The sequence below is a fragment of the Protopterus annectens genome, chromosome 2.part0, assembly GCF_019279795.1.
Source record: "Protopterus annectens isolate FY-2018-M chromosome 2.part0, PAN1.0, whole genome shotgun sequence".
NCBI lineage: Eukaryota > Metazoa > Chordata > Ceratodontiformes > Protopteridae > Protopterus > Protopterus annectens.
In genome coordinates, this window is record NC_056728.1 from 595,783,259 (window position 1) to 595,807,625 (window position 24,367).

Sequence of the window (24,367 nt, forward strand, 5' to 3'; positions counted from 1 at the left end):
TCTGCATCATGGTAACCTGTGCTGAGCCCTGTGATGTAGTATTCTGTATCATGATAACCTGTGCTGATCCCTGTGATGTAGTATTCTGTATCATGGTAACCTGTGCTGAGCCCTGTGATGTAGTATTCTGTATCATGGTAACCTGTGCTGAGCCCTGTGATGTAGTATTCTGTATCATGGTAACCTTTGCTGATCCCTGTGATGTAGTATTCTGTATCATGGTAACCTGTGCTGATCCCTGTGATGTAGTATTCTGCAGCATGGTAACCTGTGCTGAGCCCTGTGATGTAGTATTCTATATCATGGTAACCTGTGCTGAGCTCTGTGATGTAGTATTTTGTATCATGGTAACCTGTGCTGAGCTCTGTGATGTAGTATTCTGTATCATGGTAACCTGTGCTGACCTCTGTGATGTAGTATTCTGTATCATGATAACTTGTGTTGAGCTCTGTCATGTTGTATCCTGTATTACACTGTCCTGTGCTGAGCTTCAGAGACAATTAAATGTATGGCTATAATAAGGTTAGTATTAGAAATATAGAGGTGGGGATGAACAGTATTACAAAATAATACCTATAGCTGGGAGATTTTATTAAAGCTTTCATGCATAGCTGTCAGCTGGTTGTGAAGTATAAGATTCTGAAAGAAGAGAAAACGTTTGAAGATAACTGTTGCATTTATCCTTAAGATGTACAAGAGCAAATCCATTGGATCTGACAGGTGAAGTTTCAGTTGTGTTTTAAAAGAGTTTGCATTCTGAATGGACTTCAGTGGTAGTGGGATGTGTTTCCATAGTTTAAATACACTATTTGACTATAGAGAGTCAACTGCAGTATTAGATGATTTGGTTATAGTAATTAGTGATTTTTTCAATAGACCATAACATTTTATTTGGGGAGTAATTTATTAAGTTGTTAAATTCTGGGAATTTTCTGGCTTATAGAGAAGTCTGTGTATTGTCGTTATCTGAGAAAGAACTAGATGATGTGGTAGTTGTAACCAGTTTAATTCTCTGGGAGCTAGGAAGTGGTCTGTCCTATTGTTATTCTAGACTTCAAGCATGGCTGTGTTATTATAATATTGCTCAAGTACGAACAGTCATGAGACTTGCAGTTATTGAGGATTGTGGCAGCATAGAGGACAGAGACAGCAGTAAGAAACTAGAGGCTATACAGCTTCTGGCTGTGTCAGCAAGATAGGTTTTTACTCTGTTTAATATGCCTAGCTTTGATGACACCCAGTAATTTCGTGTGGTTTAAATGTCCTGTCATGGTGTATGGTGTAGTTGGCAGAGATGACAGTGAATAGTGGTGTGTTGGTAGGCATGTGTTTTGGAATGAAGAACAGTAGTTTAGTTTCTTTAGGGATTAGAAGTTGTGAATTATATAGCCACATTTCAATTGATAAGAAGGACTGAAGTGTAAAGTATTGAAGTTTTGAAAGAGATGTGGCAGAACAGATCCGGCAGCTGGAAAGACCACAGAGCTTCCTCAGCAGGAGAATCCAGGGCCTCAAACATCTACCATACACATATAGGCTAAAAGTCCAATCCCTTTACTCAGTTTCATACAGACTCCTCAGAGGTGACCTATGTCCGGCATACAAGTAGATCACGGATGCCACCTTGATGGGACTGCTGCATATCCATAAGTCAAGCTCCACTCGAGTAACTCACACCTGCGGCCTCAACCTGGTCTGTGAAATGAACAGGACTTATTGGCAGGACAGATTGTGTCCCAGAGACTCCTCCATCTATGGAATAGACTCCCCCTCCACGTCAAGCAGAGTACCTGTTTACCCCTTTTTTAGCACAACCTGGAGAACTGGATGGGAAACAGGAAATATTCCCCTGCTATTTCACTCGTGTCACTGCTGGACATTGGCATTGGGTGCTGACTTGTCTAAACATGGGCTAAACTCTTGGCTAGGCTTATAAGATTCTCAGGGCCAATAGCCTAGTAACCTCCTACAATCCTATGATCCTAAGTGATGGCATAGCTATATTCCAAGCCCCCCTCCATACTCAGAGAACATGGCAGTCTATGTGGAGTGCTTATAGAAACCTTGTACAAGTGTGTAAATAACTGCATATAAACAGCAGTACCAAACCAAACTTAGGACAAACCCCAAAAACAAGCCCCTTTGAAAGACCCAGATTATAAATGGGTTGTACAACAAAAGAAAACAAAATCCTGTCCAAAATTAGGAAGAATTATGCCCAAAAGACAAAACATTCCCTCATCAGTCTCAACAAGCAACTCAGGAGTCTAATCAGGTCCACCAAAGCAAACTTCAAGGTAAAAATAGCCTCCAAGGTTAAGGATAACCATAAGACATTTTTCAGTAATGTAGATAGCCTTAAAGGAACACCCAGCAGTGTGCTGAACTAATAGTAAATGGAACTGCCTATAACAAACCAGTCCATCCCCATCACCCCTAGTTCCCCCAGGAAATACCATCTACCTCTTCTCCCCCATCTATCAGTAAAGAACAGGTCATCACTACACTTTCCAGAACTAAAGACACTGCATCAGTGGGTCCTGATAATTTCCCAGGATGCCTCCTAAATAACTTGAAACATGACCTGTCAGGCCCATTGGAATCTTTGTTCAACTACAGCCTCAAGACAGGCTTCATCCCTAGGCAATGGAGGACTACAACATTAATCCCACTACATAAAGAAGGACCATCAACAGACCCATGGAACTACAGACCCTTAACAAAGACATAGGAAATCTTCAAACACTGGACCCATCCTATTTTGGTTTCATCAAGGGCAGGTCATGCCTACTAAACTTGGTGTACTTCTTTTAGAAGATCACTAGAGTCATGGACAAGGGCAAAATGGCCCATACTGCCTAGCTTGACTTGGCAAAGGAATTTGAAGCAATACCCCTCTCAGGTATTATTGACAAACTCATAAATTTAGCCGTGAATCCCTGTGTCACCCAATAGATAGCCAAATGGCTCACAGATAGGGCACATGAAGTTAGGGAAGGGGAATTCTTCTCTACCAAAAAGCCTGTTACTTGTAGTGTCTCACAGGGCGTGGTACTGGGACCTCTTCTGTATGGAATATACTTCTCTGAAGTTAAGGGAAAGGTAGAGGGCCTTTGGATGACCAAATTAGCTGATGACTCCAAGTTGTGCGTAATTACTGAATCTCCCAAATATGTAAATACCCTCCAGGAGGGTCTAACATAGATGAATAACCAGTGCCAGAACCATGACCTAAAACTCAATGCAAAATGCATAATTATATCCGATGGGAAGAAGACCACTCCTGCAAATTACAACCTGGTTAGCACTCCCCTAAGAGTAGATGCAGTGTTCTTAACAGTTGGTAACTCAGGTTTCAGTAACCTGAACTCTGATCACCATGTGCTTGTGGTAGTAAGAAAATCTTTCTATGTGGCAGAACTTATAAGTAATGACATGTCATCCAGAAATAAGGAGATCTTAGTTCCACTGTACTCAGCTCTCATTAAACCAATAATCAAGTTCAATGCACCCTTTGGCTTGTACCTGACATGGCATTTGCAACAGCTGGAGTGGTCACAGAGGTTCTTCACTAAAAGAATACAGGGTGTAATTAATATGTCCTATGCAGACCACCCCACAGCCCTATCCCTGTACACAGTTTCTTACAGACTACTGAGGGGCGATCTATGCTTAACCTACAAGGCAATCTCTGACCAAACCCAGATGGATCTGCTACACATTTGCAAAACGAATAGCACTAGAGTTACCTGATCTAAGGATCTAAACCTTGTATGTGACATAAATAAAACTTGTTGGAGGGACAGGTATATGTCTCATAGATTATCCATTTTTTGGAACAGACTACCCATTCATGAGAAACAGAGCTCTTCCCTAAGCCTATTGGCAAATTCACCCCTGACTTGATACCTGTGGCCCTTATGGACAGGGATAGATTTTAGATTCCCTAAGACACAGACATAAATAAAGCCATTCTAGTCTATAGAATTGGGAAAATCAAGGAAATAAATGGCTAGGCTTAAAAAGGCTCTAGGGCCATTAGCCTGGTAACTTCCTATGATCCTATAACCCTATGCACATGTTTTAAGCCTTGTGATGTAATATTGTATATAATGTTAACCTGTGCTCAGCTCTGAGATGAAGTATTCAGTATGATGATAGCCTGTGCTGAACTCTATGATGTAATATTCAGTATTACAATAACATTTCCTGAGCACTGAGATGTAGTATTTTATATTATATTACCCTGTGCTGAGCCCTGTGATGTTGTATTCAGTATCATGGCAACCTGTGCTGATCCCTGTGATGTAGTATATGTACAATGCTAGTCTGTACTGTACATGTGATGTATGAATCTGGTGCATGAGTACTCTGTGCTGAGTGCTATGATGTAGTACTCTGTATACTCTGTGTCATGTGAACCTGTCCTAAGCCATGTGTTGAACTATTCAGTGTTATGGCAACCTCTGTTGAGCCCAGTCATATAGTATACTGTATCATGGTAATCAGGGCTGAGTCCTGTGTTGTAGGAATTATTATGATGATAACCTGTGCTGAGCCATATGATGACTTCTGTATCACAGCAACTGTGCTGAGCCCTGTAATATAATGTTCTATTTGTTGACAACCTGTGCTGAGCTCTGTGATGTAGTATTCAGCATCATGGGAACCTGTTCAGGGCCATGAGATGTAGTATGCTGCATCGTGTTACAGTGACTGAGCTATGTGATATATTTTTCTTTATCATGGTAAAGTGAGCTGACCCTTTTGATATATTATTCTGTATCAGGATAACTTCGGAACCCTGTGACATACTATTCTATGTCATGATATTCTGTGTTTGAGTGCTGTGATTTAGTATTCTGTATCATTGCATCCTTGCTGAGTTCTGCAATGAAGTATTTAGTATTATGAAAACGTATGCTGATCCCTGTGATGTAGTATTCTTTCTCATGGTAACCTGTGTAGAGCCCTCTGATGAAGTACTTTGTATCATGGTAACCTGTGCTGAGCCTTTTGATGTAGTATCTGTACCATGCTAATCTGTACTGTACATGTGATGTAAGAATCTATTGCATGAGTACCTGTGCTGAGCCCTATGATGTAGTATTCTGTATCATGGTAACCGTATTCTGTATCATGGTAACCTGTGCTGAATCCTGTGATGTAGTATTCTGTATCATGGCAACCTGTGCTGAGCCTTGTGATGCAGTATTAAGTGTCATAATGACACGTGCTGAGCCCATTGATGTACTACTATATGTCATGTATATCTTCAGTGAGCCCTGTGATGAGGTATTCAGTATTATGGCTTCATATGCTTAGCCATGTGAAGTAGTATTTCATATTGTGATAACCTGTGCTGAGCCCTGTGATTAGAATCCTGTATCACGATAGCCTGTTCTGAGCCCTGTGATTAGTATCCTGTATCATCATTTATTTATTTATTTCCAGTTTGATTACTGGGGAAGTCCACTGGGCCCAGAGAGCCCATTTTCAGTGGAGTCCTGGGGAGAAAAGCTCCATGAAACAGATTACAGTAAAGATAGCAGTACAAAAAAAATAAAAGTGCAAGTACAAATACATTTCAAATAATACAAAGCGTGAGCAATATTGCCCATAGTGGAAAAATATTGTGCAGATGCATTTTAACAAATTCACACAGTTAAAGTCAAAAGTCAAAAGTTATTTACAATATTTACAGAGTGTGAGAGATCATATGGGAATTAGCCATAGAAGGTTATAGCCAGCTATAAGGTGCTTAGGAACTCAGGAGGATACTCTCCCAGGGGCTTTTGTTAAAGGGTTCTAGGTAGGAGAATGCAGTTACATTTCCATTTGGAGGAGAGGTTAGTGTAAAGCTGAGTTTTGAAGTTGTTTGTGTTTGACATTGTCCTTAGTGTGGAAGGGAGAGAGTTCCATTTCTTACCCAAGGAGAAGGAGAGGAGAAGTTGTCCAGCAGGACATTTAGGTTTGTGGACAGTAATTAAGATTTGGTGTTTAGATCTGAGAGTTCTATTTGGGGTGTATTGGGAAAGGATGTTAGTTAGAGTTGGGTATTTGGGTGGCTTAAACATTATTCTATGTGTTGTAGTGAGCTGGAAGAAGTCCAGGTAATTTGTGAATTCTAAACAGTTGAGGGATTGGATGGTAACACAGTGATGAGTGGAATATTTGGCTTTGGTGGAACATTTAGAAATTTTGTTATAACAGCTTTCAAGTTTGGAAGTGATGGAAGAGGATAGGTTAGTTAGTAGCGGGGTACCATACAGAAGGAAGGGAAGGAGGTAAGAGGGGGCCAAAATATGCCTGGTAGACGTAAAGAGGAAGTGGTTGTTCCTGTATAGCATACCTAGTTTTTGGTGAGTTTTCTTTATATTTTGCTGAATATGGATGTCGAACTTGATGTGCTTGTCTAAGGGAACAACTTTGATTGGAGAGTTGCTTTGGCTAAGGACTTGGAAGGGATTTTTATCAAAAGAGAAAGATTTTGAGGGTGTGAATAGTAGTAGTATTTTAGATTTGTTAGCATTGAGAGAAAGGTGATTTTGGCACATCCAGATCTCAGTAGTTGAGAAGGCAGTCTGACTTTTAGATAGGAGTTCATGGGGGTTAGAGGCAGAAGTGACAAGTGTAGAGTCATCTGCATATTGGATGACTTTGGAATTAGGAATAGCAGAGTGAAAGTTATTGATAAAGATATTAAAAAGCATTGGCCCGAGGATGGACTTCTTTGGTACTCCGGTATGGGAGGGTAAGAAAGGAGAGGTACTTTTTTTCCATTTCGCAGCCTATGATCTATCTGATAGATAGCTTGAGAACCAGGAAAAAGTGTTTTGGGAGAGATTTAGGTTTGATAGATGACTTAGAAGGTGCTTATGGGAAACAGTATTAAATGCTTTAGAGAGATCTAGGAGCACTGTGGATACTAAGTACTCAGAATCTCAGGCTTGATTGACAGTTTCTAAGAATGAGACTAGAGATATTCTGATGCTATGTCCTGATTGGAAGGGGTAAGAAGTTAATTTTTAGTCAGAAAAGGCATAAGTTGGAGGTGGATGCATTTTTTTAGGATTCTGGAGATTGGAGAGGGAAGAGCTATAGGCCGGAAGTTTGAAATGTTAGTGTTTTTGCCTCCCTTGAGGAGAGGAAGAATAAACGTGGAACACCAGAGTTTAGGGACATAGGATTCCTTTATGGATCTATTAGTTAGGATACTAATTGGTAGAGCTATCCATTGGCACTAACCTATGTGAGCCCTTTGATATAGTATACTGTATCATGATAATCTGTGCTGAGTCCAGTCATGTAGTTTTCTGTAACATGACAACAGTACTCAGCCCTATGATGTAGTATTCTGTATCATAGCAACATTGTTTGGCCCTGTGATGTATTATTCTGTATCATGGTAATATGTGCTAAACCTTGTACGTTAACCTGGACTGAAACCTGTGATGTAGTTTTCTGTGTCATTGGAATCCTTGCTTGAACCCTGTGATGTAGTATTTTCTATCAGGGTATCGTGTGTTGAAACCTGTGATTTTGTGTTCTGTATTGCAGTAACCTGCACTGAGCAGTTTGATTTAGTATTGTGAATCATGATAGCATGTACTGAGCTCTTTGATATGGTATTCTGTGTCATGGTATCCAGTGCTGAGCCTAGTGATGTAGTATTCAGTATCATGATAACCCATGATACTGAATACTACAGTATCATGATAACCCATGTGAGTCCTGTGAAGTGGTATTATTTATCATGATAATCTTTGCTGAACACTGTGGTATGGTATTCCTTCTTACGGTAACTTGTGATGAGTATCATGATGTAGTATTCTGTATCTTGATAACCCGTGCTGAACCTTATGACCTAATCATCTATATCATGATAAACTGTTCTGAGCCCCTGTTATGCAATCATGTATCCTGTATCATGACAACATATGCTGAGCAATGTGATGTAGTATTCTGTACCACTGCACCCTATGTTGAGCCCTGTGACATAGTATTCTGTATCATGCTAACCTGTGCTACGCCCTATCATATAGTATTTTTTTATTATTGTAACCTGTCCTGACTTTGTGATTTAGAATTCTGTGTCATGGTAACCTGTGCTGTGACTTTGATGCAGTACTTTACATTGCAGTAACATGTGCTACGCCCTTGATGTAATATTGCATATTGTCTTAACCTGTGCTGTGCCCTGTGATGAAATATTCAGTAGCACAGCAACCTGAGCTGAGCTCTGTGGTGTAGTATTCTGTATCATGTTAACCTGTGCTGTGCCCTGTGATGAAGCATTCTGTATCAAAATAGCCTTTGCTGACCCTGTGATGTAGCATTCTGTATCATGCTAACCTGTGCTAAGCCCAGGTAAGCTGAGGTGAGCACTGCAATGTACTCTTCTGAATTATGGAAACATATGCTGAAAGCTTTGATTTAGAATTCTGTATCTTGTGAATGCTGTGATATAGTATTTTGTATCAAAGGATGCTATGCTGACCCATGGAACTACAGATCCTTAACAAAGACATAGGAAATCTTCAAACACTGGACCCATCCTATTTTGGTTTCATCAAGGGCAGGTCATGCCTATTAAACTGGGTGTACTTCTTTTAGAAGATCATTATAGTCTTGGACTAGGGCGAAATTGCCCATACTGCCTACCTTGACTTGGCAAAGGAATTTGAAGCAATACCCCCTCATTTAATATTGACAGACTCACAAATTTAGGCATGAATCCCTGTGTCACCCAATGGATAGCCAAATGGCTCACAGATAGGACACATGAAGTTAGGGCAGGGGAATCCATCTCTACCATCTCTACCAAGAAGCCTGTTACTTGTAGTGTCTCACAAGGCTTGGTACTGGGACCTCTCCTGTATGGAATATTCTTCAAATAACCAGTGCCAGAACCATGACCTAAAACTCAATGCAAAATGCAAAGTTATATCCTTTGGGAAGATGACCACACCTGCAAATTACAACCTGGTTAACACTCCCCTAAGAGTAGACTCAGTGTTCTTAACACTTGGTAACTCAGGTCACAGTAAACTGAACTCTGATCAACATGTGCTTGTGGTTGTAAGAAAATCTTTCTATGTGGCAGAACTTATAAGTAATGTCATGTCATCCAGAAATAAGAAAATCTTGGTTCCACTGTACTCGGCTCTCATTAAACCAATAATCAAGTGCAATGCACCCTTTGGCTTGTACCTGACCTGGCATTTGCAACAGTTGGAGTGACCACAGAGGTTCCTCTCTAAAAGGATGGGATGGATGAGAAATCATAAATTCACCCCTGACTTGACACCTGTGGCCCTTATGGACAGGGATAGATTTTAGATTCCCTAAGACACAGGCATAAATAAAGCCATTCTAGTCTATAGAATTGGGAAAATCGAGGAATGAATGGTTCGGCTTAAAAATGCTCTAGGGCCATTAGTCTGGTAACCTCCTATGATCCTATAACGCTATGCACATGTGTTAAGCCCTGTGATGTAATATTGTATATGATGTTAACCTGTGCTCAGCTCTGAGATGAAGTATTCAATATGATGATAGCCTGTGCTGAACTCTGTGATGTAATATTCAGTATTACAATAACATTTCCTGAGCCTTGAGATGTAGTATTTTATATTATATTACCCTGTGCTGAGCCCTGTGATGATACTGAAAAGAACATCACAGGGCTCAGCACCTGTGCAACCTGTGCTGAGCCCTGTGATGTACTATCTGTGCCATGCTAATCTGTACTGTACATGTGATGTATGAATCATTTGCATGAGTACCTGTGCTGAGCCCTATGATGTAGTATTCTGCATCATGGTAACCTGTGCTGAGCCCTGTGATGTAGTATTCTGTATCATGGTAACCTGTGCTGAGCCCTGTGATGTAATATTCTGTATCATGATAACCTGTGCTGAGCTCTGTGATGTAGTATTCTGTATCATGGTAACCTGTGCTGAACCCTGTGATGTAGTATTCTGTATCATGGTAACCTGTGCTGAGCTCTGTGATGTAGTATTCTGTATCATGATAACTTGTGTTGAGCTCTGTCATGTTGTATCCTGTATTACACTGTCCTGTGCTGAGCTTCATAGGCAATTAAATGTATGGCTATAATAAGGTTAATATTAGAAATATAGGGGTGGGGATGAGCAGTGTTACAAAACAATACCTATAGCTGTGAGATGCTATTAAAACTTTCAGGCATAGGTGTCAGCTGGTTGTGAGGTATAAGATTCTGAAAGAAGAGAAAATGTTTGAAGATAACTGTTGCATTTATCCTTAAGATGTAGAAGAGCAAATCCATTGGATCTGACAGGTGAAGTTTCAGTTGTGTTTTAAAAGAAGTTTGCATTCTGAATGGACTTCAGTGGTAGTGGGATGTGGTTCCATAGTTTAGCTATACTATTTGACTACAGAGAGTCAACTGCAGTATTAGATGATTTGGTTATAGTAATTAGTGATTTTTTCAATAGACCATAACATTTTATTTGGGGAGTAATTTATTAAGTTGTTAAATTCTGGGCAATTTTCTGGCTTATAGAGAAGTCTGTGTATTGTCGTTATCTGAGAAAGAACTAGATGATGTGGTAGTTGTAACCAGTTTAATTCTCTGGGAGCTAGGCAGTGGTGTGTCCTATTGTTATTGTTCACTTCAAACGTGGCTGTGTTATTATAATATTGCTCAAGTATGAACAGTCATGAGACTTGAAGTTAGTGAGGATTGTGGCAGCATAGAGGACAGAGACAGCAGTAAGAAAGTAGAGGCTATACAGCTTCTGGCTGTGTCAGCAAGATAGGTTTTTACTCTGTTTAATATGCCTAGCTTTGATGACACCCAGTAATTTCGTGTGGTTTAATTGTCCTGTTATGGTGTAGTTGGCAGAGATGACAGTGAATAGTGGTGTGTTGGTAGGCATGTGTTTTGGAGTGAAGAGCAGTAGTTTAGTTTCTTTAGGGTTTAGAAGTTGTGAATTATGTAGCCACATTTCAATTGATAAGAAGGAGTGAAGTGTAAAGTCTTGGAGGTTTAAAAGAGATTTGGCAGAACAGATCCGGAAGCTGGAGAGGCCACAGAGCTTCCTCAGCAGGAGAATCCAGGGCCTTAAACATCTACCATATATAGGCTAAAAGTCCAATCCCTTTACTCAGTTTCATACAGACTTCTCAGAGGTGACCTATGTCTGGCATACAAGGTGATCACGGATGCCACCTTGATGGGACTGCTGCATATCTGTAAGTCAAGCTCTACTCGAGTAACTCACACATGCGGCCTTAACCTGGTCTGTGACATGAACAGGACTTATTAGCAGGATAGATTGTGTCCCAGAGACTCCTCCATCTATGGAATAGACTTCCCCTCCATGTCAAGCAGAGTACCTGTTTACCCCTCTTTTAGCACAACCTGAAGAACTGGATGGGAAACAGAAAATATTCCCCTGCTATTTCAAGCATGTCCCTGCTGGACATGGGAATCGGGTGCTGACTTGTTTAAACATGGGCTAAACTCTTGGCTAGGCTTATAAGGGCCTCAGGGCCAATATCCTAGTAACCTCCTATGATCCTATGATCCTACGTGATGGCTTAGCTATATTCCAAGCCCCCGCCCATACTCAGAGAACATGGCAGTCTATGTGGAGTGCTTATGGAAACCTTGTACAAGTGTGTAAATAACTGCATATAAACAGCAGTACCAAACCAAACTTAGGACAAGCCCCAAAAGCAAGCCCCTTTGAAAGACCCAGACTATAAATAGGTTGTACAACAAAAGAAAACAAAATCCTGTCCAAAATTAGGAAGAATTATACCAAAAAACAAAACATTCCCTCATCAGTCTCAACAAGCAACTCAGGAGTCTAATCAGTTCCACCAAAGCAAACTTCAATGCAAAAATAGCCTCCAAGGTTAAGGATAACCATAAGACATTTTTCAGTAATGTAGATAGCCTTAAAGACAACACCCAACAGTGTGCTGAACTAATAGTAAATGGAACTGCCTATAACAAAGCAGCAGGAGATATAGCGGATTTGCTGGTTGATAACTTTAGCTCCAATTCCATCCCCATCACCCCTAGTTCCCCAGGAAATACCATCTATCACTTCTCCCCCAACTATCACTAAAGAACATGTCCTCACTACACTTTCCAGAACTAAAAACACTGCATCAGTGGGTCCTGATAATTTCCCAGGATGCCTCCTAAATAACTTGAAACATGACCTGTTAGGCCCATTGGAATCTTTGTTCAACTACAGCTTCAAGACAGGCTTCATCCCTAGGCAATGGAGGACTACAACAGTAATCCCACTACATTAAGAAGGACCATAAACAGACCCATGGAGCTACAGACCCTTAACAAAGACATAGGAAATCTTCAAACACTGGACCCATCCTATTTTGGTTTCATCAAGGGCAGGTCATGCCTACTAAACTTGGTGTACTTCTTTTAGAAGATCACTAGAGTCATGGACAAGGGCAAAATGGCCCATACTGCCTAGCTTGACTTGGCAAAGGAATTTGAAGCAATACTCCACTCAGGTATTATTGACAAACTCACAAATTTAGGCATGAATCCCTGTGTCACCCAATGGATAGCTAAATGGCTCACAGATAGGACACATGAAGTTAGGGCAGGGGAATCCATCTCTACCAAGAAACCTGTTACTTGTAGTGTCTCACGGGGCTTGGTACTGGGACCTCTCCTGTATGGAATATACTTCTCTGAAGTTAAAGAAAAGGGAGAAGCCCTGTGGATGACCAAATTAGCTAATGACTACAAGTTGTGCACAATTACTGAATCTCCCAAATATGTAAATACCCTCCAGGAGGTCTAACACAGACAAATAACCAGTGCCAGAACCATGACCTAAAACTCAATGCAAAATACATAGTTATATCCTTTGGGAAGATGACCACTCCTGCAAATTACAACCTGGTTAACACTCCCCTAAGAGTAGACTCAGTGTTCTTAACACTTGGTAACTCAGGTCACAGTAAACTGAACTCTGATCAACATGTGCTTGTGGTTGTAAGAAAATCTGTCTATGTGGCAGAACTATAGCAAGAACACAACCCAAATGACACATAGCCCGCAGACTCAGTGTGCCACTCAACCACAGCCAATAAGGCAAAACAACGTACCCAACACACTAGTCATAGGCGACTCTATAGTCAGGCACACTGATGTCCCACTCACCAGGCTAAACAAGGAGAAGGTCACTGTCAGCTGCCTGTCAGGTGCCAGGATCCGCCACATAACCCACACACTCATGTCACTCCACAACAAGTACAAATATGACTCTGTCATTGTCCATGTTGGTCTGAATGACCTGAGATGTACCTCCCTGGACTACATGAAAAGAGACAAGGAAGAGCTCTCCAAACATGTAGCTCAGGCAGGTATGACCCTGACAAAATGATAGACTTCAACAATTGGCTAAGCTACTGGTGACATTCTAAAGGGATCCAGTATCTGTCTGCGTGGAATTCATTAAGGATATCCACACCTCCAGGCTAGTTGCTCAGCATAATGCAGCCGAGGTTATCCAAGTGCAACAAACTCGAGGCAAAACTGCAATCCAAATTGTAGCTTGCTACAGATCACCCACCATGCCCCAGGATTCCCACTCCTCTTTTCTTGATGTACTGGAAAATATTAGGGTTCAACCAAACACCCTAATAATGGGTGATTTCAACTACCCCACCATTAACTGGGTAAACTACTCCTGTACCAACTCCGTCGCTCAATGCTTTCTGTAATTCATAAACTCCAATGCCCTGGATCAACTTATCCACACCCCCACCAGGGGCAACAATATCCTAGATCTAGTCATTACCAATATGAGTGACCGGTGTTCCACACCTGAAGTCAACGCCTTATTGGTCTGATCCAACCATAAGCCAATTACCCTAGATATCCACATCCTGCCACCACCCTCCATTAAGGAAACCATGGTAAAACATTTTTCCAGAGCCAACTTCATGCTTCTTAAGACAGAAGTGGTGAACTTCATGACACCCATGCAGATGGACAATACAGTTACGATTACTGAATCTTACACAACTGCACTTTATAAGCACATACATGAGTGCATGGATCGTGCTATCCCAAACAGAACCAAGAAGCTATCTTCCAAAAAAAGGAAGCCAATCTGGTGATCCCCTGCCATAAACAAACTGTACAACAGAAGGAAGACACTCTTGCAAAAGAGAGTAAAATCCAACGAGTGGAGGAGCTCCCTGGTCAGCCTCAGTAAGAAGCTGCGATCCCTGATAAAATCCTCCAAAGCTAGTTACGAAAACAAAATCACCACTGATTCTAAAGACAACCACAAAGCATTCTATAGCTATGTCAAGAATCTCAATGGCAACACTCAGATCTGCTCTGAGTTACAGCACAATGGCACTAAATATACAGACCCAACTGATATTGCTAACATCCTGGCAGATAGGTTCAGTGCTAACTTTACCCCCCTCTCACCCCCTAAAGAGCCCATCTCTATACCAGAAGAATGCAAAGTTCCTGTAATCATGGCTGCACAGGTAAAAACTACTCTCTCCAAAGCCAAGAACACAGCATCCATGGGACCAGACAACATCCCAGGCTGCGTCCTACACGAACTACAGAACAAACTGGCACCCCACCTAAGTACCATGTTCAGTCATAGCCTCACCTCAGGCTTTGTGCCTGCTGAATGGTGCACAGCAACGGTTATCTCACTCCACAAGGGGAGAGCCACCACGGATCCTGGCAACTACTGTCCCATTAGCCTGATGAGCCTGGTCTGCAAGGCCATGGAATGTATCATCATGGAACTTATAAACAAAGACATTGGTAATCTCCAAACTCTGGAACGCACCCAGTTTGGGTTTGTAAAAGGCAGATCATGTCTCCTAAACCTGATAGACTTCTTTGAAGCAGTCACCAAAGCCGTAGACAAGGGTATGGTGGTTCACACAGCCTATCTAGATCTTGCCAAGGCTTTTGACACCATCCCCCACTCTAGAATTATAGATAAACTCACTAAACTAGGTATAAATCCTTATGTCACAAGATGGGTTGCCAATTGGCTCACTGACAGAATCCACACTGTGAAAGTTGCAGAATCCAAATCCGACTTCTGACCAGTGACAAGTGGAGTACCACAGGGTTCAGTCCTGGGTCCTCTCCTGTTTGGTATCTACTTCTCTGAAGTACAGGCTAATACAGAAGGTCTTTGGCTAATGAAGTTCACAGATCACTGCAAACTAGGAGCCATAATTGAAACTCCTAACGATGTGGACATCCTACAAAAGGGCCTCACTGAGACAGATGCCTGGTGTCAAAGCCATGGCCTCAAGCTGAATACCAAAAAGTGCATTGTCATCCCCTTTGGTAAAAACTCTGTACCCATGAACTACAAGATAGGCAGTAGTATACTTAACACCAAAAGTGTGATAAGAGACCTTGGGACACAGGTGGACAGTAGTCTCTCCTTTGATAATTACATCGCCACAGTAGTCAGGAAACCATTCTACGTGGCACACATCATCACAAAAGGCTTCTCATCCAGAAAAAAAGAGGTCATTTTTCCCCTCTACTCATCACTCATTAGACCCATTATAGAGTACAACACCCCTTTTGGTATGTACCTCAGAAGACATCTACAACAACTGGAAAGGCTGCAGAAATACCTCACAAAGAGGATTACTGGCCTCAAACAGATGCCCTATGTAGACCGTCTCAAAAAACTCCAGCTTTATTCCGTCGCATATCGCCTACTCAGAGGTGATCTCTGCCTAACATACAAAGCTATGTCAAACCCAGAGCTGTTGGACACGCTCCACTTAAAGAAATCCCAATCCCTCCAAGCTACATGCTCTAGGGACCTAAACCTTGTCACCACAATAAACAGAACATGCCGGAGGGATAGATTTCTGTCCCAGAGACTCCCCATACTCTGGAATAAACTACCTATCTATATCAAACAAAGCTCCTCATTAGCACTCTTTAAGAAAAATCTTGATAATTGGATGGGAAATAGGAAATTCACCCTAGTGATCACCTCTGTGGCTCTGGTCGACAGTGGCACAGGAAAATCATTTTCTTGGGTGGCAAAAGCCAGGGTACCTTTTTGGCTGGGCTTGTATAGGCCCCAGGACCGATAGCCTAGTACCTACCTATGAGCCTATGAACCTTATAAGTAATGGCAGGTCATCCAGAAATAAGGAGATCTTGGTTCCACTGTACTCAGCTCTCATTAAACCAATAATCAAGTTCAATGCACTCTTTGGCTTGTACCTGACCTGGCATTTGCAGCAGCTGGAGTGGCCACAGAGGTTCCTCACTAAAAGAATACAGGGTTTAATTAATATGTCCTATGCAGACCACCCCAAATCCGTATCCCTGTACTCAGTTTCTTATAGACTACTGAGGGGCGATCTATGCTTAACCTACAAGGCAATCTCTGACCAACCCCTGATGGATCTGCTACACATTTGCACAACAAATAGCACTAGAATTACCCGATCTAAGGATCTAAATCTAATCTGTAACATAAATAAAACTTGTTGGAGGGACAGGTATATGTCTCATAGATTATGCATTTTTTGAAACGGACTCCCCATTCGTGTGAAACAGAGCTATTCCCTAGACCAATGGATGAGATATCACAAATTCACCCCTGACTTGATACCTGTGGCCCTTATGGACAGGGACAGATTTTAGATTCCCTAAGACACAGGCATAAATAAAGCCATTCTAGTCTATGGAATTGGGAAAATCGCGGAATGAATGGCTAGGCTTAAAAAGGCTCTAGGGGCATTAGCCTGGTTACCTCCTATGATCCTATAACCATATGCACATGTGTTAAGCCCTGTGATGTAATATTGTATGTAATGTTAACCTGTGCTCAGCTCTGAGATGAAGTATTCAATATGATGATAGCCTGTACTGAACTCTGTGATGTAATATTCAGTATTACAATAACATTTCCTGAGCATTGAGATGTAGTATTTTATATTATATTACCCTGTGTTGAACCCTGTGATGTTGTATTCAATATAATGGCAACATGTGCTGTGCCCTGTGATGTAGGATCTATACCATGCTAATCTGTACTGTACATGTGATGTATGAATCTCTTACATGAGTACCTGTGCTGAGCCCTATGATGTAGTATTTTGTATCATGGTAGCCTGTGCTGAGCCCTGTGATGTAGTATTCTATATCATGGTAACCTGTGCTGAGCCCTGTGATGTAGTATTCTGTATGATGATACCCTGTGCTCAAGGGAGCCTGCAGGATTTTTTGCAGGGGGGTGCAAACCCAGAGCACCGCCCCAGCCCCGCCCCCTTAAAAGCACCACCCTAAACCCCGCCCCTTCACCCCCCCCCCAAGACACAGCCATTTCAGTATCCCATTACTTGGCTATTTCTCCCCAGTTGCCATAAACACTGTTCAAAACTCTCAGTGTGCATACTGTTTTATGCTTTACTTCTACAATGATTACAGATATTTGGTTTTAATTTACAACTTTTATTTCAAATTTTAGGGCCTCAGGGCCAATAGCCTAGCAACTTCCTATTTTGTAGCACAAACACTGATAGACATAGAGTGACAGAGCTGGGAAAGATGTGCAACAGATAAGGGTGATAACAAAGCAATAGTCTTACAATGAAAACAGACTTAGCATTAAAACTTCTCTACCTTTGAAACTCACATTCACTGAAACATCATTGAAACCCACATTCAAAGAAAATGCATCTGGCCAGTGGCAGGTTAAGTTTACCTTTGGACTGCTTTCAAATCATAGGCCCTTTGCACATATTTCAGAACCATGCATAACTGCTTTGATTATGATATATAATAATTGAATTATATCCCTTGTTAATACAGCACCACTTAGAGAGTGTGTTTTATAGTTTTGAACATTTTTTCCAGTAAGCAATGAAACAAAACGGGTGACGTACAAGAGTGGAGGAAGATGCACACAGGTGGATTATATCCTATGTAGGAGGGCCAGTCTGAAGGAGATTGGAGACTGTAAAGTGATGGCAGGTGAAAGTGTAGTTAAGCAGCATAGAATGGTGGTCTGTAGGATGATGTTGGTGATCAAGAGGAGGTGTGTGAAAGCAGTGCCAAGGATTAAATGGTGGAAGTTAAAAAGGGTGATTGTGAGGTGGAGTTCAGAGAAGAGTTAAGACAGGCACTGGGAGGCAGTGGAGAGTTACCGAATAGCTGGGTAACTACAGCAGAACTAGTAAGGGAGACTGCTAGAAAGGTGCTTGGTGTGACATCTGGACAGAGGAAGGAGGACAAGGAGACCTGGTGGTGGAATGAGGAAGTACAGGAGAGTATACAGAGGAAGAGGCTGGCAAAGAAGAAGTGGGATTGTTAAAGAGATGAAGAAAGTAGACATGAGTATAAGGAGATGAGGCACATGGCAAAGAGAGAGGTGGCGAAGGCTAAGGATAAGGCATATGGAGAGTTGTATGAGAGACTGGACACTAAAGAGGGAGAAAAGGACCTGTACCAATTGGCTAGACAGAGTGACAGAGCTGGGAAAGATGTGCAACAGGTAAGGGTGATAAAGGATAGCGAGGGAAACGTACTCACAAGAGAGGAGAGTGTGTTGAGTAGATGGAAAGAGTACTTTGAGGGGTTGATGAATGAAAAGAATGACAGAGAGAAGGTTGGATGATGTGGGGATAGTGAATCAGGAAGTAGAACAGATTAGCAAGGAGGACGTAAGGACAGCTGTGAAGAGGATGAAGAATGGAAAGGCTGTTGGCCCAGATGACATACCAGTAGAAGCATGGAGGTGCTTAGGAGAAATGGCAGTGGTATTTTTAACTAGATTGTTTAATGAAATTTTGGAAAGTCACAGGATGCCTGAGGAGTGGAGAAAAAGTGTTTTGTTACCTATCTTTAAGAATAAGGGTGATGTGCAGAGCTGCAGTAACTACAGAGGGATAAAACTGATCAGTCACAGCTTGAAGTTATGGGAAAGAGTAGTGGAAGCTAGGTTAAGAAGGGAGGTGATGATTACTGATCAGCAGTATGGTTTCATGCCAGGAAAGAGCACTACAGATGCAATGTTTGCTTTGAGATTGTTGTTGGAGAAATACAGATAAGGTCAGAAGGAGTTGCATTGTGTCTTTGTGGACTTGGAGAAAGCATATGACAGGGTGCCTAGAGTGGAGTTGTTTTATTGTATGAGGAAGTCGGGAGTGGCAGAGAAGTATGTAAGAGTGGTACAGGATATGTACAAGGGTAGTGTGACATTGATGAGAATTGCAGTGGGAGTGACAGATACGTTTAAGGTGGAGGTGGGATTACATCAAGGATCAGCTCTGAGCCCTTTCTTATTTGCAGTGGTGATGGACAGGTTGACAGATGAGATCAGACAGGAGGCCCCATGGACTGTGATGTTTGCAGATGACATTGTGATCTGTAGTGAGAGTAGGGATCAGGTTGAGGAGACCCTGGAGAGGTGGAGATATGCTCTAGAGAGGAATGAAGGTCAGCAGGGTTAAGACAGAATATGTGTGTGTAAATGAGACGGAGGGTAGAGGAATGGTGAGGATGCAGGGAGTAGAGTTGGTAAAGGTGGATGAGTTTAAGTACTTGGGATCAGCAGTTCAGAGTAATGGTGAGTGTAGAAGAGAGGTGAAGAAGAGAGTACAGGCAGGGTGGAATGGGTGGAAAAGAGTGTCATGAGTGATTTGTGACAGACAGGTACCAGTAAGAGTGAAAGGGAAGGTCTACAAGAGGGTAGTGAGACCAGCTATGTTATATGGGTTGGAGACAGTGGCCTTGACAAAAAGGCAGAAGTCAGAGCTGGATGTGGCAGAGTTAAAAATGTTAAGATTTGCACTTGGTGTGACTAGGATGGACAGGAATCAGTATATTAGAGGGTCTGCTCAGGTTGGACAGTTTGGAGACAAAGCAAGAGAGGTGAGATTGTGTTGGTTTGGACATGTGCTGAGGATGGATGCTGGGTATATTGGGAAAAAGATGCTAAGGATGGAGCTGCCAGGTAAGAGGAAAAGAGGAAGGCCTAAGATAAGGTTTATGGATGTGGTGAGAGAGGACATGCAGGTGGTTGGTGTGACAGAGCAAGATGCAGAGGATAGGAACAGCCGAAAGATGATGATGATGAATGAAACAAAACATATGAACCAATAATGACAAATTGCCCCGTTCAGAACATTTCAACTGGAAAAGGCCAGTTAAACATCTATCACTACAATCCACCAATATCAGTCAATATGCACAGTCTCTGCAGAAGTAAAAGTCATCTGAATAATTTCACATTAAAGAGATCTGAAACTAATGGAGAGGTTGTTGCTAGAAAACAGCTTTATATTTCAGTGTTTCATCTACAAATTCAGTGCCTGCTCCCCTTAAACATTAAATTGCCTATGTTACATTTAAAAAAATGCTAAGCTTGTATATTGCAATAGGAATAAGTGGCAAGCCGAAACACAGGTTCATAGTTACTAGGCATCTCATCCAACGGAGGACATACTCAGGACTACAGCACTCCACCCCTTAAAATACAATACATGCGGTGGGAGTACAACCTCCAGCCTTCTACACCAAGATGCAAGTATGCTACCTGCTGTGCTATTAAGACTGTTTTGAAATTCTACACCACACTAGTGATACCATTTGTTAAACAAAACAGTTGCACATTTTAATCAGACTTGGCATGAGCAGCAGTAAACTTCTCTTCCCTTGAAGCTCACAATTCCTTGAAAATAAATTCCACCTGCTAACTCTAAATAGGGCATTTCACTCTCTCTCACACACACATACCTCAGCCTCTGTGAAAATCTGTACAGTTGAGAAATATGAGTCACATACAATGCCATACATACATCCCCCGACCTCCTTAGAAAATGGATAGAACAAAATTGTTTCCATTAGTATGCATTTTCTGAGGATATGACCTCTAAAACTCAACTTCAGTCTTCAGTGATTTGCCAGAAATAACACAATTTTATGAGAAACAATCTGAAAATATGAGGCATATAGTAGTTAATAAACTGTTAATTTGCAAGCCTTTGTCATGAAGACCAGCTTGAAGAAGCATAATTAGAATACTCAGTGTTTTTGTGATGTTGTGGGAGTTTTGAACATTCTAAGAACTGTGCAGGTTACTTCTTCCTGTCCAAAAATAAATAATCATAATATTTGGAATCATATGCTAAAAAGCCAATGAATACAAGTTAGAGAATAAGCAAAAAACAGTGAAATGCATTTTAAACCATTGTCATTTATTAAATAGTTCTGAATGCTCGCAGTATACCAAAAGGATAGTTTATATACTAGTCTATAGAATGACACTTCTGATAAAAAAAAAATTAGGATTGTTTTTCTATGTTATTGTCTCTTTTTAATGATAACAAAACTTGACATCTAAGAGCATTTTGTTATGGAAATATTGAATTCTTAGAAGGGAATATTTTTCAGATATTTGTTCAGATACTATTAGATATAATATTTAAGAAAAACATAGGACTAATTCTAACAGTAGTACTACATTAAAGGATATTGAATATATAAGGGTAAGTATAAATGTTCTATTATATGACATTCTACACAAGGATTATAGCTAAAATATAAAACCTAGGGATAAAGTAATAGTACATGATATAGTATGCAAACAGAAATAGAAAGCAGAATATACATTATATATATATATATATATATATATATATATATAGAGAGAGAGAGAGAGAGAGTTAAAGAATATAAATATGTCTACAAGAGTGGGAGGTTGGCATAGTGGTTAAGGTGTTCACCTTATAAGCACAAGGTTCAGGATTTGATTCTCACCTGGGATAATTGGCTGGGCTTGGAATGGCCCACAAGGACAGTTGGCCTGGTAGTAATTTATGAACATAATCCTACGTATAACTTTACACATAGTAAATAAAATAGAAAAAATATAAAATCATCTGACCTATAAATTAATAAATATGAAAACTGATTTCCTCCCTATACTAGACTAGGGAGATAATGTGAGGTACAGTGAAAGTTATTGGAGAAATCAATTTGGCCAACTTATAATAAAGATTCTGAACACCTGTTTAACTTTTCTTATTTATATGATGTCTTTCAAGGGTCATTTGCTATATCCCATGTTGTCTGTTATGCAGGAGATTTAAGGAATCCCACAATGGAAAGTCTAGCCTTGCTAGATTTTTCTTTTAGTTCTTGCAGCAAATAATAAAGAATACTGCAAAGTCCCAGCTATTCTTTTAGTTACGTAGTAAACAAAGTCCCAGCTATTCTTTTAGTTACGTAGTAAACAAAGTCCCAGCTATTCTTTTAGTTACGTAGTAAACAAAGTCCCAGCTATTCTTTTAGTTACGTAGTAAACAAAGTCCCAGCTATTCTTTTAGTTACGTAGTAAACAAAGTCCCAGCTATTCTTTTAGTTACGTAGTAAACAAAGTCCCAGCTATTCTTTTAGTTACGTAGTAAACAAAGTCCCAGCTATTCTTTTAGTTACGTAGTAAACAAAGTCCCAGCTATTCTTTAGTTACGTAAACAAAGTCCCAGCTATTCTTTTAGTTACGTAGTAAACAAAGTCCCAGCTATTCTTTTAGTTACGTAGTAAACAAAGTCCCAGCTATTCTTTTAGTTAAGTAGTAAACAAAGTCCCAGCTATTCTTTTAGTTAAGTAGTATGGCAAGCAGGGACACACTAGAAGCAGCTCATTCAATCATTTAATGGCAGATGTGTTTGACCTTGACTTGTTTTAGTTTATTCTAAGTTTACATACACGAGTCATTGAGACACAGAAAATGATTCCTTTTTTTCCTTTTTCTCTCTCATTTTTGTTTTCTTCCATCATTGTAGTGTGAACTTTATTTTTTTTCTATATTTTTCCATTCCTTCCCAGGGATCTTCGATACCTTTGTTTTTTGTCTCTGTTTTATTAACCGCACATAAATCAATTAACCATTATTTGTTTTATTTCAAGACCTCAAATAAAGTTAACATTCTATAGGAAAATTGTAAAGATGCATTTATTTATATTAAACAGATGTGATTGCTTTCTGCTTTATTCTTAAGACATATTCTTCTATGCTGTTAATTTTTTGAATGGCCATTTTTCTAATACTACATAATTGAAATTTAAGGTACAAATCAGCTTCCACATTGATCCCAAACATTCAGTGATATACACAACTGGAATATTGGAAGGAATGTAGTGGACTCTAATTTAATTGTGGTGAATGTAATTTACTGAATTTTATATATACAATTAATGCTATGATTTAATGTCAACAAGATTAGTATCATAGCTGAGAGAATCGCCATCAAATTCCAAGGCAGACCACAGGGTTTAGATGACATTCCATCTACAGGGCAAATAAAGTGCTAATACTTATATAACTCAGGAGATAAATATTACCATGTGTGACAACTTGACAAGCAAATATGAGGAAAGGTCTGCATACTCTGTCACAACAACTCTTCAGGAAAAAACTTTCACAAAAATATGTTTGCTATAATTAAGAACTGTTCTCTTTCTCTGTCTCATTCTCTCTCATATATGTGCAGAACAGCTATTGCTTCAAACAACGCTTTCTCCAAGGACTATTTTTTTTTTTAGAATTATTATTAGTAATAAAAGCATTAACCATGATATCATTAATCTAAGGGCAGGTTTGTTAACATGTTCTACTTCAATAGTCAGTAAGAAGTGAAATTCTCGAAAATTCTACTGAAAATACTTGTGGATAAAGAAACTTGATGAGAAAATCTTCTTTGCCCAGTACTACAGTTATAGCATCACTGTATTTTCACCACTGAAGAGAGAGTTGTAAAATTTTCATTTACCAAATAATATTTCTATATCATCTTGTAATATTCATACAAGTTTGTCCGTCCATGGATGTAGTTTACACTCCTTTGCAGAATCATGAAGTTTTACATGCATTGAAATTCCCTGAAACAAGACTCCAGAACTTGAGTTACAAATTTTTGACCATAGGCAGGCTTGCACACTAAAGAGTGAATTCAAATATTTATAATCAGCATCTACCTTAGTACAGACCCTTTTCGGTGTGTGAAACTCGAGGACCATGAACGCTTTAAGATCCAACATAAGTACGGAACGGCACGGTATGGTACGTTCCTCTGCTGTATATAAATAAACAAAACGGAGCACTTCTCTGGCTGAAAAATCCTTACCTCAGTCAGCCTGCATATAAACAAAAACGGCAGCGCATAAATGGATCGTCTGCGACTCTGGCAACCTTTGCGCACTTTTGGGTTTGAATTTACGTTAGCATGCAATGCACGCATGTGTCTTCTATGGTTCTGGCGCCTATGGATGCAAACAGCGTTCTTAAAGAGGAATGCC